The sequence below is a fragment of the Halichoerus grypus genome, chromosome 8 (assembly GCF_964656455.1).
Source record: "Halichoerus grypus chromosome 8, mHalGry1.hap1.1, whole genome shotgun sequence".
In the NCBI taxonomy this organism is placed as follows: Eukaryota; Metazoa; Chordata; class Mammalia; order Carnivora; family Phocidae; genus Halichoerus; species Halichoerus grypus.
The window spans coordinates 116,920,602-116,940,826 of record NC_135719.1 but is presented as its reverse complement, the minus strand read 5'-3'; the positions used below and the strand labels follow the sequence as shown (position 1 = coordinate 116,940,826).

General features: G+C 45.1%; 1 protein-coding gene across 1 annotated transcript in view; it reads left to right on the top strand.

The window, feature by feature from the left end:
- Positions 1–1,064: 1,064 nt before the first annotated feature.
- Positions 1,065–20,225, top strand: part of SPTB (spectrin beta, erythrocytic) — a 107,933-nt gene continuing 88,772 nt past the window's right edge. Inside the window, exon 1 of the mRNA XM_078053818.1 lies at positions 1,065–1,271. The gene's annotated coding sequence lies outside the window, so the exon portion shown is untranslated. The remainder of the gene's footprint in view (positions 1,272–20,225) is intronic.

The following is a 20,225-nucleotide window of genomic DNA, read 5'->3' as shown; positions in this document are numbered from 1 at the left end:
TTCTACATCTTTGTGTTTTGAATCTCCACTGTCATCCATAATACCTGAGATCACCTGGGCTGATTCCTGGGTGAGACACCGTCCCGGAAACGACCAATGGAGTAAAGGAGATGAAAGCTACCGCGAAGCGTACCACTAAGTGTTATTGAACAATAACCTTGTATCTTAAGTCAAGAAAATGACATTTTCTTCTGTGAATCTCTCTCGGGTGACTCGGGAGATGCCTTGTCTTTCCTCTTTGGCACCATAGGTTCTAGTGTTTTCTCTGGCCTACTGCATGCCACCCCATCCAGGCTTGCAGTGAGGAAGCCCCTGCTCGCCTGGAAAGCGGGGGCCGGACAGGAGGTGCCGGTGGGCTGGTGGGGCAGTTTGCCTGTTGATTACAATCCTTGCAATATGCGAGCACCCTGCGACTGTGGGCTGCGCCGGGTCAGCAGTGCTGGGTCGCCCCGACCACACCAGGTTTGCAGACAGAAACAGAGACGCTGAGCCCGCGGGCTGTGGGCGGGGGCCTCCCAGCGTCTGTTCACGCTGCCTGCCAAGTGAAGTCCGCCCCGGAGCGTGCTTTCTAACACACCAGCGCCGGGGAACAATCTCTCCTTCCCAAACCCGCCGCAGCGGGGGCGCAGGGCCGAGGGCGCCCGCCTCGCCTACCCTACGGTCCAAGCGTGTGTTTTAATATATTTTAAAAACCGGAGAGTACACAGTGGGGACGCGGGGCGGGAAAGGCTGGAGGGTTCATTTTCGTGGTCAGGCTCGGTGCTCAGGGAGCACGAATTAGGCCCGAGCTGCGGAGTGAAACCCTTTTCCCGCCGCAGGGAGCTCGCGGTAGCGCGCGGTTAGGGGAGGTGAACGACGATGGGGGCGCTGCGGACGGCTCGAGCTTCTGGCGTCCCGGGCCCAGGCGGCCAGCCAGGAGGCGGAGGCTGGCAGCGGGAGCCGGGGTGGAGGCCTGGCAGGTGCCCCCCAACGCGGAGGCTGATTGGCAGGTGCGGGAGTGGGTGGGGAAGGCGGGGGCTGGGCCTGGCGCTGCGGGAGGCTGCGGCCCCGCCTCCCCGCCCCCGCCGCGGGACTATCTAGTCCCGGCAGCAGCGATGTCCCCCGGCAGGAATGTCCCTCCTCAGATAATGTTATTTATATCTCTGGGCGGGTCCGCGGCTCGGCAGCACCAGGCGCCCGGCGGCCGCTGTGCTAGGAGCCCCGTGCTGCCCTCTTCCCCCTGCGCCGCCGCCCCTGGGCTCGGGGTGGCCGCCGCTACAGCCCCAGCGCAGGTGAGTCCCGGGAGGGCCCAGCGGCCGGCGGGGGCTGGGTGCGGGTGCGGATGCGCGAGGCTGGGGCGCGCGGCGCGAGCGCAGAGGAGGCGCTGGGCCCAGGGGGCTCGTGACGCGCGTAGCCCAGGGGGCCGGGTGGGGGCTCAGCCCCGGGTGCGGGGAGTGGGGCCCGGGAGGCCCTGGCGGCTGCGGCAGCGAACATCCTGGGGCGCGGGAATCCGCGTGGGCTTTGGAGGCACTTGGCGAGTCGGGCGCTTTGCTTTGGAGAGCCGGATCCTGGAGCGTCGCCCCGGGGCTCTGGGAGGGCGGGGGCGGGGGGCGCGGTGCGTGTTCAAGTCCCGGGCCACCTCCTCCAGGACCCCGGCATGGGGGCAAAGGGGATTCTGCCTCCTGCCTGTCGGACCTGCCCTCTCTGCCTCCTGCCGCCGGGCTTCTCAGCCCGGAGCCGTTCAGATTTTCTTCTGGGGAACTTGTCCGCGCGCTCCCCGGGCAGCCCAGCGCCCAGGCAGGGAGGACAGGACAGGTCAGCGAAGGGGGCCTGATCCCCGGACGGTGGGAACGACGCGGAGAGAGTGGCCGGGTGCAGACCCGAGGAGGAAAGATCAGAATGCCCGAGGCATACTCCAAGGACCTCCTGCCCTCCTCTCCCAAAGAGTTCTTCAAGCTGCTACGGTCCACTCTACTCTCACCTGCCTCATCAGTTCCTCTTTCTCTAATAACTTGGCCCTGAGAAATAGCAGAAAGTGGGAGAAACAACAGGAGCTTTAAAACCATCCCCAACTCCCACCAACTCGCCCAGACTTCCCGAGGGTGGGGAAGTCGCTGTGGGCTTGAGTACAGTTTCCGTGACAACGAGCCCCAGGTAGGGCCTTGATTTATAGCCTATTAATATCCAAACCACTGTTTTCAGTGAGCAATTAGAGGCGCCAGGAGTTGATGATAACGCGCTAAACTGGCTGAAGGGAAATGAAAATCCACTTATTAGAAAAAATTTTAGATACATCAGATTGGGGGTGGGGGGAGATAGTGACAGTATTTTTGTACCCATAACTTATGTGAAGAACCTAGGCGGTCACCTCTAGGTAGGAGGTAGCAATGCAAAACGCATAGCCTTGAGGTAGCCCTGGTCAATACTTCAGTTTCTAGGGGAAATGATTCAGGTGGTTCCTGAATGAGAGGAGTCTGCAAATCAAAATTTTTAGGCATCTCTCTACTGTCCACTAACCTATCCTTAGCTTCACAAACGGCTCTGAATTTTATTCTAGAATTCCCTCTTTGACCACACTATGACCCAGGGCAGGTTATTTCTTATTCCAGGGTCAGACTTTTAGTCTTCTGCTAGGAGCCCTGGGTTCCAGAAAGTCTTTGAAAACTTTTTTTTTAAGTGCAAAATGTTTAAGTGTACTGAATGCCCAACACCCAATACACCTAGGTTTGTACTTGCCTGGAGGCTTTGGGCTAGTTAGGAAAAGGAATGTTGGGCTCACACTGAAGAAGAGCCTACAGCCTTGAAACCAGCGCTCCTCAGAGGTGGATCATTTATACAGAACTTTATCAAACTCTGAGTAAAGCACAGCTGAAAACCATAAACCCTACATTATGAAAACATGGCTTTTAGACCCCTTAGCTGTTGCTCTTAGCTTTATCAGTGGCCCAGTCACAAAGACTGGGGATGAGCCAGAGCTGTTAATCCTAAATTCTCAGAAGACTCAGAGTCCAATCGTGGAATTGAAAGCACCCAAAAACTCCAAGGCATCCAGGACGTGTCTTGCAGCACAGGCATATCGAGTTTTCCTGAGTGGCTTATCCAGCTGAGAGCTGGGATACCACCTTCTGCTCTGCCTGTTGCTGTTCCAAGCGTTCTGAAGGTGTCCTCTGGCCGAACACCTGCTAGGTGATTAGCTTTGGGGTGTGTAAAGGTAAGGCGGTGGGTGCACTCCCATGTGGGATCATATCTGATAAACTACAAATGACGATTTTAGGCATGAAAGTTTTGAACTAAAGTCACAATTGGATGGTTCTGCCACAATTCTGGAAACAGACTATTTGGGTAAATAAAAGTAATAATAGCTTTCATTTTTTCCCCATCTTTTATGTACTGGTGCCTGACTGGTTGTGGACAATCTTTGTTGAATGAATGGGAGAACAAACAAATGAATGCTCAGAGGTGCTTTGTTGTTGTTGTTGTTGTTGTTAATCCTCTTGTCACAGTAACTCTGCAACGTAGCTCACATAACCAGCATTTTACAAGTCAGGAAACAGCCTCAAGGAAATTAAATAATTTGCCTCACATCATACAGCTGATGAGAGGTGGGGCCTGGATTCAAACTCAGCTGTTAGGTTCCTACCTGCTTTTTAAGGTTAGACATTCGGCAGGGAATAGAAGAGTACAAGTTGCAAAGATTTGGTTGTAGGATGGTCTATTAGCTTCACGGTCTTTCACTCCCAAGACCTTGGGTTATAATTCTGCATATATCAGAGAAGTTTTAAAAAATATTGCCTGAAGATGGTATTGAGCACTTCTTTGCTCAGAGGTGTTTAGCCTGGCCCATTATGTTCAGGTCATTGTTTCAAGGACAGAACTATAATTCTGGCAGTAGTCAAAGCATGGATTTTTTTTTTTTTTTAAACAGATTTTCCTTTCAGTCGTGGAAGTGGCCAGGAGGGCTTGATGATGCATGGGGACAGTGTGATAGGACAGAGGATGACTATAAAAAATTCATGAGGCAAACGCTGTTGGAGTGGGAAGGGACCTTAGAGGTCACTGAGTCCAGCTTCTGTTTGTGTGGCTGCTTGCCTAAAGGGGAGACCTAAGTGCAGTTTACCTGGTCATCTCTGTACAGATATGGTACGTGCCTTCCATGTTTCTTATCATTCTTGCCCATTTCAGTCCTTTCTCTCTCTCAAGACCAATATTGGGTTTATCTCCTGGTTCTGCCTAACCAAACCACTGAAGTTTTCTTTCCTTTGAGGGAGATTTGCAAGAGGATATTTTTTAATCTTAGTACAATCTTAAAAAAAAACAGGTTTTGGAGACAGGTGAGAAGACATCAGTGAGCATTAAACTCTAAACTGTTCCATAACTTTCCCATTGCTTGTTAGGCATAGAGATGTATGCATTTTTATACAATAGGTTTGTACATTACTATCTTGACTTAAGATAAATAATTATGTAGCATTTCTGGGGCAGTGGGGAAAGAAAGGACTTTGGGGAATCATTGGGACTGTCAGATACCTGTTTTAATCTAAACCCACTCACCAAATTGCTCTTGAAGTATGTTATTTCAGATTTTAAAAGCAAATGCAAAATTATACTCTCCGTATAAGACTTGAAAGTGTAGGAAACATGACCAGCAGGAGGTTTAAAGTGACATAAAGTACATTTCTTCATTATCCGTAATGCTTTTTTTTTTTTTTTTTTATAACCTCAGACCTGCAGATTGACGTTTACCAATTGACCTGGGAGGATCAGGAATGCAAATGTGTGGGCTGATGAGAAATTTGATTTTATGATGAGGACTGGCAGGGACTGTTCATGGATATTGGGTTCTGAAACCATATGGATATTACTGGTCAGAAATTGCTGTACAAAGAAGTATTTTATCTTAGAAGTAGTTTGTATTGTTTTTATAGATAGGTCTTTGGTTACTCCTCTACTTCAGATAAGAGATCTGGGAGGAGGGATAAATGCAGTGATCCGTGGGCCCGAATCACCATGTAGCATTTGCCGGGTTTTCACAAAGAAGCTGCTCGTTTCTGCCAACCCCAAGAGGTAAAGGTCACCTGGTTTTGGAGATGGAGATGGTGATCGAGGGAAGGCATAGGAGGCAGGCAGAATTCACTGTCAGATCTGGCTCCAGCCACTGAATTGTCAACTCCCCTTGGTAAATATTTAGAAAATGTCATAGCATGTTTCCCTTTGTTGCTGTGCTTATTTCTTAATTCGCAGCCGAGCAATCCAAGTTCTGCCATTTTCAGCCAGCCTTAGCTGAATATCAAACCACCAGGGGATCCCCAGCGTTACAGCTCACACAGTTTTAGAGGTGGTCATAGACAGAAAATGCTTCCTCAGTGGAGATTGCTGGCTAACTTATGACATTCCCAGACCACCTTTCATTTTTCTCTTTCCTTCTCCTGGGGGCAGGAAATCTTACAAAGCCAGCATCTTCCAACCTCTGTGAGGCCTTCTCAGGCTTTGCTATAATGTTTAATTTCTACACCATACTTGTGCAGAGCTGGACAAGGGTATAATTACAACGGCAATTAAAACCCATATATCATGTTCCCAATGGGGGCAAAATGGGGCTTCCTTTCTTCCTTTCATGTGAATGCTATAAATTTAGCAAATGAAAAGGTACAGAGCTAGAAAAAAATAGACTTTGCATTGGACTGGGCTCAGATCATCCAGGATAGTTATGAAAAGACTAACAGGGCACCTTGGCAGCTAAAGAACAATAATTGCTTTGAATTATAGTCAATCCAGGAGTTTCCACCATCGTGAAGAGGAACAGAAACTTGAATAATCCTTAAAATGGATAAGTTGAAAATCATTTCCATTTGTATTAGGGTGTGCCTCATTTGAGAATTCATAGCACTTCCAGTAAAACAAAGCACACTTTAAAGATCTAACTTATGAGGCCTGGAGAGAGGTCCCTAGCTTCATTCTGTCCCTCTGCTTAGTTCCGGCCTGTTTCCGGAAGCCCCTAGGAGTGGTCAGTCAGCGCCATCTTCCAGCATATTTCCTCAGGAGTAGAAAAGTTGGAGAAGCCCCTTCCTAATAGTGCCTCCAAGCCATAAGTCAGAGAAAGAGCTGGAAAGGCCTGAGAGAGCCATCTGAGAAATGTTGAGAGAGAGCAAGCATTGAACACCTACGTGCATTACACTGCTCTATGCTGAGGACTCGAAAAAGGATCAGATGGAGACCTGCTGGTCTGGTGGGGAAAGAGTCTTGCAAACAAGCAGTGATTCAACAGGGTGCCTGAGAGAAAGCCCACGGGAGGAAGAGTCTGATTCAGGTTGGGGAGTGCCTAGGGTTTCTCTAACAGAAGAGGGGAGGATGGGGGAGGGGCTTAGGCACATCGCCCACACAGATGTGCAATAAAGGGGGATGAAATTAGGGAATGCGGAGCAATTCTATGTGGCTGGAATGTAGGGCACAGCCCAGGAACGGGCCAAAATATGACTGGAAAGGTGGTTTGGGTTCAGTTTGTGAAGAAGCTTTAACCATTGGAGGTTCAAGTTGAAAATCTGTAAAGATTTTTGAGCAGGGGAGGGACCAGATCAGATCCTTGTTTAGACAAAGCTCACCAGTGGCAGGCAAGGGAAGGTGAACTAGAGATTAGCTAGCACAGGACGACGATCACACAGATGATGTATAGTCACTCAGCTTTCAGGATACCTGTGTGTATGCATCATCTGATTTTACAGGGACCACGTGAAGAAGCTTTACGATAGAGAAAACGGGATTAGAAGCAAACAATGCTTTGCCCAAGCTCCCTCTCATAGTTTATGGCAGAACCTGACTTCGACCCAATTTCCTAGTTCCAAGGCTGGGGCTTTGTCCAGATCTTCTCCTCAATGGAGTAATTGAATATTCTGGGCCTTCTGGTTGAGACAGTGATTGCTTTCTTTCTTCAGAACTATCAGTCTCAGTTCATTGGAGAGAGGGAGGAGGAAACTTGTTACGGTATTTACTATTTAAGCACAAAACCTCAAGAGTAGCCCTCCAGCCTGTACACAGATGATGTCCCAAAGTATGAATTAATATCAAGCGTGCGTGTGGATTCCCAGTATGCTGTAGATAAGTGATAGGTTTACATACCTGTCAATTGATGTGTTGGCTTTTTCACTCCTTACCCCAAATTTACTGGGCATTATTATGCTTATGCCTCATTTTGGACTTTGAAAACCTCTTTTTGTCTAGTATCTTAGGTGTTTTGATTTGTACTTCAATCTTCAACAAATATTTATTAAGCTTTCATTTATTTGCCAGACATATTCTAGGTCCAGGGGATAGAGGAGTGAAAATGGAAAAAAAAAAAAAAAAGTTTGATGTCATGGAGCATCCATACTCGTTGGATGAGACAGGAATAAACAATAAAAACAACAAACAGGGGCGCCTGGGTGGCTCAGTTGGTTAAGCGACTGCCTTCGGCTCGGGTCATGATCCCAGGGTCCTGGGATCAAGTCCCACATCGGGCTCCCCCTGCTCTGCGGGGAGCCTGCTTCTCCCTCTGCCTCTGCCTGCCATTCCCCCTGCTTGTGCTTGCTCTCTCTGTCAAATAAATAAATAAAATCTTTAAAAAAAAAAAAAAGACTATATATTATAATTTGCTGTAAAGAAAAAGCAGTGTGAAGAGAAAGAGAGGCGATTCTACTATTTGAGGTAGGATGGTGGGGAAAGGCCTCTCTGATGAGGTTTCATTTGAGCAGAGAGCCAAACCAAGCGAGGGAGGGGAATGCGTGTGTTTGGGGGAAGAGATTTAGATCGAGGGTGAAGGCCCTGAAGTGGGGTCACTGCTATGTCCAAGGAATGGGCAGGAAGCCAGCCTGACTGAAGAGGAGGGACAAGGGGTGAGCGCAGGACGTGACATTGGAGAGGAAATGGGGTCTGGATCATGCAGGCTTTGCAGCCATGCAAGTCTTTGGGTTTTAGCCATGCAATAGGAAGCCACCGGAAGTTGTGGTCGGAGGAGTGATGTGTTCAGATTTGTGTATTAGGAAGATCTCTCTGGCTGTCCTGTGGAAGACTGACTGTAGGGAACAAGAGTGGATACAGGGAGTAGGATGAAAGCTACTCTAGTGGGCCGGGTTAGAGATGATGGACCAGCACGATGGTGGTGGGGTGGGAAATGCAGCTGGCGTCTGGATAGAGTTGAAGATAGAGCTCATGGGATTTGGGGAAAGAGGAGGAGAGAAAAAGAATAAGTCACGGATGACTCCGTTGGTTTTGGCCTGAGCAACTTTAAGAATGAAAAAGCCATTTACCGAGAAGGGATATATCTTGTCAAATGTACTATTCTTTTTTATTTTTGTTGTTATCAAGGAGTTTATTTGGAATAGATTCAGGCAGACTTTTCATTGAAATACACCTGAAAGAAGGTGTTTTATGGTGAATGACTCAGGACATCTGTTTGTTTTGAAGTAGAGCTTTAGAAGTGCAGTTAGTTCTGTGTACTTTTTACTGTTACTTTTAGGGTATTCTTACAACATCTCTGCTATGTGATAGAGATTAAGATATAATACAAACAGGATTGAAATATATTTCACTTTATAAATAGAAATGTTTTGAATGTGTTCTTTACAGCCTAAACATCTTTTAACCCTTCCTGGTTGCCATATTTTAAAAAATTATTTTAAATTATAAAATGAATTCATGCACATGATTAAGAAGTGTATCCACATTGTACAAGGGTATACGATGAAAAGTAAGAGTCTTCCTTCCCCTACCTCCAGTTCTACTCCTAGGAAGTTACCAATGTCAACAGTTTCCTGCATATCCTTCAAGAAAAATTCATTGCATATATAAGCATTTGGCCATATTTTAAAGTCCTAGCTTTAACCTACTAAAAGCACACATTTGGTTTCATTTTTTGTGACTTAGTAGCCCTCAGGCCTGGAGTCCAGCTTTCTGTCAATTAGGGGTCCCCTTCCAAGCCATCCTGCACCCTGTGTTTGTCCTGTAATACTCCTTCTCAAAAACCTCCAGTGGTAGAAGTGGAAATCCAAACTTACAACGTTGACTTTTAAGAGCCATTGTAATCTAGCTCCAATGTCATTTTCTATCTTTATCTCTTACCAATTCCCATCACAGACCTTTTATTTGAGCCAGGTTTGTCTGCTTCTACTCGTTCAGTCCTGAACATTTCTCCCAGATTTGGAGAGGTTTCCATCAGTCTTCCTGGAACATTCCAGCCCCTAGTGATCTCTCCCTTCTACAGATTTGTTAAAGGTCTAGTTACATAATCATAGACTTCATTTATTACTATTATTATTATTTAACTTATGTCTATCTATTACTTGCTCCACTTGTTCTCTTAAAGGCCAGAACTGATTTATGAATTACAGTCACAGGTCTTACATAAAGCCCTGCATAATGCTTTTTCACATAGAAGTTCAACTAGTAATTTTTGGAATGTGTGCTTTGACAGTCATCCCCTAACAGGGTGGTGCTGGTGCACAGGGATTATATTAAGTAAAAAATCTCAAATGATGGCTGCCAACAAAGTCATCTCCTTACTGGGTTACATAGGTGTCCATTCCCAGAAAATGGTAAATGGACTCTGCTCCTTTAGATGTAGAACTTTCTAAGGGGCCTGGTCTCATACTCTTGTCCCCTCTTCAGATGGCACTGCATCTCAATGTCAGAAACAAGGTGTTTTCATTTGCTCCTAAATGACGAAGTATAGTTATTTAATGGACATGGCAACCATGTGATTTTTAAAAAATGTATAACAAAATGTACCATTTTAACTAGCTTTAAGTATTCAGTTCAGTGGGATAAGTACAGGTACATTGCTGTGTAGCCACCATCACCATCCATCTCTAGAACTTTTGTCATCTTCTAAAACTCAAACTCTGTACCCATTAAACATAACTCCCCTCATCGCCCCAGCACCTGGCAATCACCATGTCACTTTTGGTCTCTATGAATTTGACTACTCTAGGTACCTCATATAAATGGAATCATACAGTATTTGTCCTTTTGTGTCTGGCTTATTTCAGCCAGCATAATGTTTTCAGGATTCATCCATGTTGCAGCATGTGTCAGAATTTCCTTTTTAAGGCTGAATAGTATTCCATTGTATGTATTTTTCACATTTTATTCATCCATTCATCCATCTACCTGAGTCACTTCCATCCCTTGGCTATTATGAAAAATGGTGCTATGAACATGGATATACAAATCTCTCTTTGATACTCTGCTTTCACTTTTTCCAGGTGTATACTCAGAACTATAGGCTCCAATTTATTGCTGAATCATATGGTAATTCTGTTTTTAATTTTTTGAGGAACCAAACCATGCCATTTTAATATTTCTCCCTGGTCCCCAAAGGGAAGGGCAAAATTTATTAACATCCTCACCTTTGGAACCAAACTGAACTTGAGAATTGTTTATTTGAGAACACTGTCTTTGGGGGATAGTTTTTCATCAAAGTTCTTGCATTTGTCCATATACTAGTTTGCCTGTTTTAAAATTGTAGACTTTTAGAGGACAGGCAGGAGATGTTTAATTTGCTTTGTAAAACATGTAACCCAAACTCAGGTGGGGAAAGGTGTAAATATTATGTGATGATGTATTTCAACCAAAATATCTCCTTGAGCTGGATGACAAGAGTCTGGGTTGCTTCCAGCTCCTTTTCTCTTGCTGTTTGCCCTTGGGCAAAGAACTTCCTCTTTCTCTGATATTTTTTTTTCAGGGATTTTTGTGTGTGTGTGATGGCACCTTAATATTTATTATTATCCTTAAAAATGTCTTTGCAGAGTCCTTGTAATGCCTAAAGTGTTGTCTCCTCTTCATGGCCTTGCCTGACAACCCCTCTCCCTCCCAGGTCCTGGAGTAGCACAGGACCCTTTCTCCTGCATGGTTTTTGCAGTACCTTTCTCGCTCCTTTCTCAGGGGATGGATCATCTTGTCTTGAAATTGTCAACTTGCCTTCTACATCATTAGGCTATGCTTCTTGTGATGGAGAGCTAGGTCTCTCTCTCTCTTTTTTTTTTTTTTTTAATTCCCAGCACTTAGAGTCATGCTTGGTACACAGCCCCCAAAATAGCTATTGATTAAAAAATTAACAAGTGAATGTTTGAAATTATATATGATTGAGATATATATATATGTATAGTGGAAATGAATATTATTATAATGAGTTATAATAATAAGTCAACATTTATAAGTCTCTCAGCAGAGAGAGATTTGCTGAGAGCTTTTATATGTGTTTGTCATTTCTGTTGTTATCCTAATATGACAGATGAAAAATATCAGGCTTAAAGAAGTTTATTTACCCAGAATTATACACTGAGAAGATCAAAGCAGAACTTGAGCCCTAATGTATTTATTCTAGAGTGCTTGCTTAGAATCACTGTACCCACCATATTTGGGGGGAGGTCAATATTCCATGGCTCTTAATTCTAAGAGTTTCTTTTTTTCTTTTATCTTGCATCTGTAATGGCCTGAAATTAAAGAGGTAATTAGTTGTATACCTTTATATGTTGCTTTATATTTGCAATGATTTAACCTAATAGGCTTGAATCCCCTTATTAGCTTTTAATAAATAATTAATGTTCTGAAACCTGTTTCCAACATAGTTCTTTGACATCTGAGGATGAAGATGCTAATTAGTACTGTACAATATACCCAGTCATAAGACAGCTCTCCGTAACTGTGCTAAAATTGCTTCCAAAGAGGTCTGATATTGTCAAATGAGGTAGCCTTCTTCCGGACCCAGGTCCCAAGTTCTCTGCAATATTGGACTTTGTTAACCACTCTTGCTTTGAAAGTAAGCCCTCCCTTGTCTCCTGGGATCCAGGCTCTCCTTCTTCTCCTCCCAGTTTGCTTGCAGTGCAGGCTGGCTTGCTTTCTCTTTCTTTCTTGCCTTCTCTTTTCTTTCTTTTTTGTTCCTTCTTCTCTACCAGCTTTTCATTGTTGGGGTTGCCAGTGTGTCTAAATCCTCATCTCTAGCCCCAATCTCTGCCTTCATTTGGTTGTAACAAGATGTGTCAAACTCCTTATGTAGCAATAGGACCTCTCAGCTCCCCCCTTCACCCAAACCTGCTCTTCTACCTGTTTTCATAGCTAGGTTCCTGTTGTTGCCATCGTCCCAAGTACGAATGTCAGCAACTTTTTTGGGTTTTCTTCGTTTCACGCTTGTGCATCTAGTTGGCTGCCTGTTCATTTTTCCTCCAAAATTTTCAAACTAGTTTCTTTCTTTCAATTTTCACTGTCTCATGTGTGAATAATTGGCCTTTAGTCTCTCTCTCTCTCTATCCCATCTTACACCCTGATCTCAGAATTATTTTTAAAAACATGATTGTGAGTCATTCAACTGCTTTAAAACCTCAGTGGTTCCCCGTTGCCCCAAAATAAAGTTTAAACAGGCAGGCAGTCTGTTCCAGCATCCCTCCTGGCTTCATTCCCTTTCTATTTACTTTACATCGGATGCTTGTGACTGTGTCAGCTCAGGGTGCGTTTTCACATCCGTGACTTTACTTCTCTGTTTTCTGGTCCTGCAGTGTCTTTCTCCCTTTCTGTAGCTGTGAACTCTCTTGTATCTTTTAAGGCCCCACTCGAACAGTACCCCTCTGATGCTTCCCCTTGTTCCCTAACGCACCAAGACATCCACTCTCTCCTGTGAGCCCTCAAGCTGTCACTTTTCACGTCATACCCTGGTTGGGTTGGTTGTGTACAGGTCTGACTCTCCTCTGGATTATGGGTTCCTTGAAGAAGGGACATTTGTCTGGTGCCTCTCTGCTCACTGGTGCCCGACAGCCTCTGGCTCACATGCGGTGCTCAAGAAATGCGGATTGAATTGAGTGACAGGGCAAGTTTCAAGAATGTTCACCACTGAAAATAATCCCCGGAATGGTGATCTACATAGCAGATTATGAAGAAGGGTTAACAGATGTCACTCAGTGTTGATGGCACAGGGGTAAGGAGTGAAGAGGAATGTTTTAGACCTGGGTGGAGGCTGTCTTCCCACCTCTGTATTCTACAATTGCTTTCCATTTATCGGACACAGAAGTAACAGCTGATTTTTAACTTACATCATCAGAATATGTCTATTGCTAGAAAAATTTAGTTATTCATCCAGAATACAGTCACTCCCACCTCATTTTTTAGCAAATGTTTGAGTCTGACCCTCAGAAAACAGTTATGAAAGGCTCTTTGAGTGGGTGTTTCCGACTGATATACACAAGATTTGTTTTATAATGGTGAAGAGTTAAGAAAAACATTTCAGAAAAGAGACCAGAAGTTCCCATATAGAGGTTTGGGTTTTTTTTGTTTTTGTTTTTTTTCTGGGTGCACATAACCTTTTTTGTTTGTTGTCATTAAGGTATGTCAGAGTAGAAACTACCTTGTAAAATATCACAGCACTATTAGTTGGTTTGTTCTGCCCTCATTTTTGCCTTACCCAGACAAAAAGTGAGTTTCACCAATGGACAGACTCACCAGAATACTGCTTGCTCAGGCCTTTGAGAGCATTTTTGTTTCTTTTAACAAAACTCTCTGTCATGGACACACTCCCACTACAGCCCAACTGCTCTCTTCTTCTACTGTGTTCTGTGCCCAGCGATTGATAGGAGGTGGGTTTTAGCTTCCAACGGCAGTGAGTGGAGCTGCTAGGCTTTTATAAATACTTAGGTGGGTCTGAGATGAACTGATGAACGGAAGGCCTTCAGAAGGTCTTAGGAAGATGTGTCCAGGATAAAGAAGGGCAAAGGACAAAGTTAGGCCTTGTGCAGGGGACCTGAAGGTAGAGAGATAAAGGAAGGGGTTCAGCCAAGACAACTGAAGGCCCTAGTGAGTTCTAAGGGGCACAGTGAAGCCAGTGGTAAGCAGGCAGCAGTGAGCAAACTTGACCCAGAGGTGACAGCAAGAGTGGGGTCAACAAATAGCAGCTTCTAGAAGCTCTAGGATGGCACAGATGCTGGTGATCATTATCCCGTCTCACGGATTACTAGGTGCCATAGCAAAGGTTACCAGCAGGCTACTAGTTAGTAGCCCAGCTGCACACTTTTTGAATGAGCCATCTTTTTCATTTTGGGGGATGGTTTACTGTGGAGTATTTTAGGCATGCTTGGGTCTTGGTTTTGCACATTCCAAATCTAGGCTACTGCTTGTAGGGTCGGTGGGTCAGGCTCTGCCTCTCTTTGCAAGGTGCTGTGTCCATTCCGTATGTGCTTTCTGCAGCCATTGAGAAATCTTGTTGCCCAGACATCAGGCAGGAGGGTCCCTCACAGTGTGAAGTTATCAGAAGAATGGAAGGTGTTTACAGGCACAGAGAGTGAGATTCTATAGTAGAACCAAAGTGAGCTGCCCTAGAGGAGGAAGTCAGTGCCCTCTGCAAGACGGAGACCCATACCTGTGAGGACAAATGAGGTTGTTTGCCTTCAAAGCTGAGTGAAGTCACTTTGCCCAGGAGACTGGAAAAATACTCGCCAGGCGGGTTGCTAGATGAGCTGGGTGGGTGCGTGGTAGAGCAGGTAACTCAGTACCATGCCCTCAATGTAGCAACTCCATCAGCAGCCTCGGTTTAGCTGCTCTCCCTGCTTCTGACCCAGAAAACGCTCAGGAAATGACTGCAGTGAAATGCGTCTTCAAGGTGAAGCTGCCGGTCCGGGTGGGGGAGGGGTGTGGAGTCCATCCCACGGGTTCGATACTTACTTCCTAAGTGTGCTGGGAGTGAGCTCTGTTTATGCTCTGACCCAGAGGAAGTCACTTTACATCTCACCCTGTTTCCACCAGCAGAGTGCCTTCTGCTTGTTTTGCATAAGCCTTGTGCCCCCTCTGCTCTGCAGAAGAGGCACGAATGAACTGGGAGCTATAAAACTCCTGGCTTCATAATTCTTGGCAAACAGCAGAGTCTAGTGAGCAGTGGATTTGGTCAGTAAATGATCATTACAGTATATACTTGGTTTCTCTGCCTGTAAAATGGTGGAAATGCTTTCTCATTGAAATGTGAAGGAGGTCAAAACAAAATCGTTTATGTATTTTCCTTTGTAAAAACCTGATGCTTAAAGCATCAAAACATCTCAGAGATGTTCTATGGGTAAAATGTACTCAGAGGACCTTGCAGACATCATCTAATAACCTAGACATCTCCGAAGAGTGCCTGGTTCAACGCCCCTATTTTTACCAATAAGGGAGATCTGCAGAAGGGAGGTGATTTGCCTGAGGCTGGGAAGTTAGCTAACGTGGGACTCTAACGGAGCCCAGGTCTCTGGGTCCGTGGCCCAGTCCTTCTTCCCTCCCTGCCTCTCCCCTCCTTCTCCTCCTCCTCCTCCAGCAGATTTTAAAAACTGGTTTTAAATAATTTTAACATGAATGCATACTCATGGTAAAAATTATTCAAACAGTGCAGAAGAGTGTAAATGGCATTCCTAGACCCATTACTAGAGGTAACCACTGTTAACAATTTCTCATATATCCTTCTAGAGATTCTCTAGGCACATACAGACATACATGCATAGAGGAACGTAAGTGTGTAGGTGTATATATGTGTTACATATGTTACATACATCCACATGCATATATATATATATGCATGTATGTTATGGTAGTTCATGTTTCATTCTGTACTGCAACTTGCCCTTTTCACCTAATAATGAAACACTTTGGGCATTTTTCTACATCGGGACATAGAGATTGATCTCTTTCATTTTTAATAGCTGCGTAGTATCTTATGCTACTATTTCTCCATGATGACTTTAGGATATATAAACAGCAGCATGAAGTTTGCGTCCTGAATTCATAATGCTGATGTAAGGATCTCTATTTTATGTGACTATCCAGGAAGGGGGATGACTGCTGACTAGGTCACATGGTTTGTGAAGCCTGAGACCCTGCTTCTGGGTCCTGCTGCTACTTACTTACAGGTGCCTGTCAGATCCTGGTTGCCATGCCGGGGACTTCAAACGCCTTAACGCATTTCATTCTCCCAACAGTCCACTGAGTTAGGTGTGCTTTCCTTTTTACCGGTGAGGAGGTTGAGGCTAGTTAAGCTACCTTTGCTTAAGGGTCACATGGTCAATTAAGTGCCAGACTTCAGATTTGAAGCCACTTGACCCCAGAGTCTTTTTCTCACTGTCTGAAATCTAGGACATGAGGAAGAATGGTTATGGTGGGTTTGAAGCTCAGGATTTTTCATAGCTTCCTAAGTTTGTTGGTTTAGACCTGGCTAAGTGTCTACTCCATACACAGCAATGACACGGAGGGCCAAGTAGTGGCGGAGCAGAAACAGAGTGATGCAGGGAGGAGGGACAAGAGTTGGCCGCTCTCCGGGAGGCATTGTTGTCTGTTTTGTGCTAGGCTGTGTGGCAAGCGCAGAGGAGACCGACTACAACACAGCTATCTGCTCTTGAGAGGCTTATGATTTCGCAGTGGGGACAGACACACGAGACTGAGTGTAGTGCAAGGCAGAGTGAGGCAGGTGCCCCATGGGGCTGCAAACTGCTTCAGTGTCTCTGGGAAGCTCAAACTGGTTTGAGCCGGGGATCCTGGGAAGGCAACCTTCACAGAGGAGCAGCCATCTGAACTGATCCTTGAGACAAGGATGTTTTTCACTGGCCAAGCTGGGGAGAGGGCATTCCATGGGGCAAATAGGGCATGTGGGATAGGAGTCTGGTGTGGCTGCAGCAGAAGACGAATGAGAGTATATAGTGGTGGAGAGGACCAAGAGGTAGGTTGGAGGTAGGTTGTAGCAGGCCTTGAATGCCATAGAAAGAGCTTACAGTTTATAGGTCAGGTCCTGGGGACACTATCAAAATTTTTGAATAGGGGAATGATGTGCTGTCAGGTGTGTTTTAGGATATCCTGCCAAAATACAATGAAAGGCTCAAGAAGATCTATACCAGGGCAGTGGAAATGGAAGGGAGGAGGTTAATCCAAGCGATTCAGAGAAGTCAAAGTATCTAGACTTTCTGTCTGAGGTAGGACTGACCCATTGTCATTTTTCATGGACCCTACCACATAAAGGACCAAACATATTAAAAGTATCAGTATCTCATGTTAAATATAATGTTTTTGCCATCAAAAGTATTTGAAGGGATTTTGGAATTATTCTTAATTTTGATTTTATAGCCTTAATTGGCACTTTTTTTTTTTTCAAGTCTTAAAGCATTTTGAAGGTCCTTAAAATTCACTTGTAGGTGCATTGTGCCCAGTGGCACTGAAGTGGGGGGAAGAGAGCTGTTGAATATGACTTACAGTTTTCCAGCTCAGGTATCTGGGAGGTTGGCGGTTGCTAATTTACTGAGATTTAAGTCTTAAAAGAAGGAGCAACTCTGAGGGTGGGGAGGGGGTACAAAGAAGGAGTTCAGTGTTGACCAGGTCAAGTGGGAGGGGTCAGTGGTGCTACTTAGCTGATGTGGAGCCCGGGAGGGGCTGGGCCTGGGGGGTGTCGATCTGACAGCCTCAGTCCTCACAGAAAGGAGAGAGGATGGCATGAGGGAAGAGAACAAACTTTAACTTTGGGGAATCCTACATTGAGGGTATGGTTGGAGGTAGAGGATCTACAGAATGATTGTGATGTAACAACATACTGTGGGTGAAGAACCAAGAGAATCCAAAGCCATGGGAATCCAGCTGCAAGAAAAGGATGGTCAATAGCATCTAACGTGGGAGAAGGATGACAGGAAAGGATCAAAGGAGGCTGTTAGCCTTGTAAGAGACTCAAGTGACCCTCAAGAAAGCAATTTCAGTGGAGGGTCAAACTCAATTATCAGGAATTAGAGTGAAGCCGTGGTGAGGAGGAGAAAGCAATGGATTCAGAGCTTGTCTGAGAACTTGATGGGAAAAGGATGGCTTGAGACAGGTCAAGGGAAGTTTTATGTGATGGAGAGCTGGGTTTTGGGGCTGAGTGGGTGAGGAGCCCTTAGAACGGAAGTTGGCATGAGAAGGCAACAAGGGGTAAGAGAGGATTGGTGGTTGATGGAAGTCTCTGGGAGGCTGGAAAGCATCAGGTGGCAGGGGAGCCAATCAGCACAGTCATGCCTGTGTGCTGATGAACAGTTGTCACAACCTACCGCATTCAGACACCATGATAGGTGGCACGGTGGCGTCCCGCACTTCTGTGGGTCTCAGGGTGACTCTGCGCTCCTCAAGGACGGGGATTTTATGTTAACTGTTCTCTGTGCCTTGAATAGTGCCTGGCACAGAGGATGATGCATCAGTGCATATTTGTCAAGACACTGGCAGATTTACCACACCTGTCCTGCAACATCCTGAGGCAGGCTCCATCCTTTCTCTCTTCCTTTTTAATGGGACATAGGTATTGACAGGCAGGTAAGTTTGGAAGCAGTTACAAAGCAAACATTCTTGCCTTCACACTTTTGCAGCCACCAGCATGCTCCTCCCCTTTCCTCTGTGCCCTGCCATCTCAGGTCCTGTTTCTCTGGAAAATGTGGACAAGTAAGTTTGTATTAGGACTCCTCGGCCTCTCAGTGCCCAATTCTGGGGCACTTGGACTTTCTGTAGAAGGAGAGAAAGAATATATGATGATCCTTTAGGGGAAACAAAGGGGCTCATTCAATGAGCTGGTGAAAGATGAGTCTCCTTGTTGACGGCGATAAGAGAGGATCTTGTTTCCTGAAAGCTCTCTGGGTGTGAATGTACTTTCTTCCCTTGGTTCATGTCACTGGGAGATTTCCTTCATGCCCAATGAATGAGAGGGCTCTTTGCTAGGAAGTCCAGCTCCTGTCATTCCAAACTGTATTTTTGGGAAGGGTAGAAGCCCAAGGATCAGGCCATAGTTGTAATTATCTTAGATTCTAGCCATATAAAGTATTTTAATGAGCAGGAAGTATCTGACTTATGTTTTTGGCAATTGTACCTTTTGTCATTGAGATGAGATGGGAGAGTTACTCAGTCTTTTCAGGGACACTTAAATTTTTCTCTTTTTTCCTATTTACAAATGTAATACAAAGCTTACCTAATGTAAAATTTTGCAGAAATACAGACCATAGAAAATGAAAGTTCTTTATCACCTCCCTTCATTATTCCCTAGATAATCATTCACTACAATTCGATGCATATTCTTTCAACTTAAAAAAAATACATATATTAATAAAACATGCGATTGCTCTTTATTTTTCAGAAAAAGATTTATGCTATGAGTACTATTTAATAGCTTACATTGTTTTACTCGTCAATACACAAGGTCATCTTTCCACACATACACACTTGTAGATTTTCCTCGTTCAAAATTGTTCCACTGTATGGAAGAATCATACTTTATTTAACCAATTTTTAAGTGATGCTAAATTAGATTGGTTTGTGTGTCTGTGTATCTTTGCTCTACCCAATAATATGAAACCAGTTCTAAACTGCTAGGGTAGATGGTGTGTTCAAGCTAAGGGAACTAGTAAAATGAGGTCAAGTTTGTTGGGAAATGGAAAGCTGATCTCCATGACTCCCTCCATTCTCTCCTGACAGGATGGGGAAAGACCTCTCCTGTAGCCCAGGGAAGTCCCCTGTGCCTTCTCCCAAGCCACATCCAGGCACCATCCTTTTGTTATGAAGCATACTTAGACCAAATTACGCTGCCATTTTGTTGTTTTCTGCCTTTTCCTTTCTCTCGCTCCTTCCTTCCTTCCTTCCTTCCTTCTACTAACTTGGTGTCCAGTTGCAGCTTCCCCTCTAGTTCTCATTTCCAGTCACCTCTGACTGTTCCCGCTCTGCAAGCCTTCCCCTCCCCCAGTAGGGCCTCCCACAGCTCCAGACTTTGATCTCATTTTATCCCCTGCTCGAGTTTCCAGTTTCTCTAGATGGTGCCCTTGTTAACATCTGCTGGCTTCCACTGTAGTCTCATCTGCAAAATATATCTGCTTCCCCAAATCACTTACCCTACCTTTTAAAGGATTTAAATACAAACCAAGCTTAATACAGCTGCCCCTTTGCCTTATGTTACCTGGTACTTACCCTCACCCTCTGTTCACAGTAAATTTCCATTCCTTGCCAGGAGACTTCATTTCTAGTGGAAACTCCTGCCCTGTGGTGTGGCAGAGAGACACCTGCTTTGGCTACAGCCAGACCTGGCTTCATAGCTGTGTGACCTCAGCAGATAATTTCATCTTTTAGATCTTCATTTTCTTCATCAGTAAGATGCGGAATAGTGATACCCACCTTGCAGATAGGATTGTGCCATGGACTGGACAAAAGTATGTGTCACATGTCTGGCACATGGTAGGTGAGCAAAAATGAGAGGTACTCTTGTCATTATAGCTTGGTTTCTCTTTAGC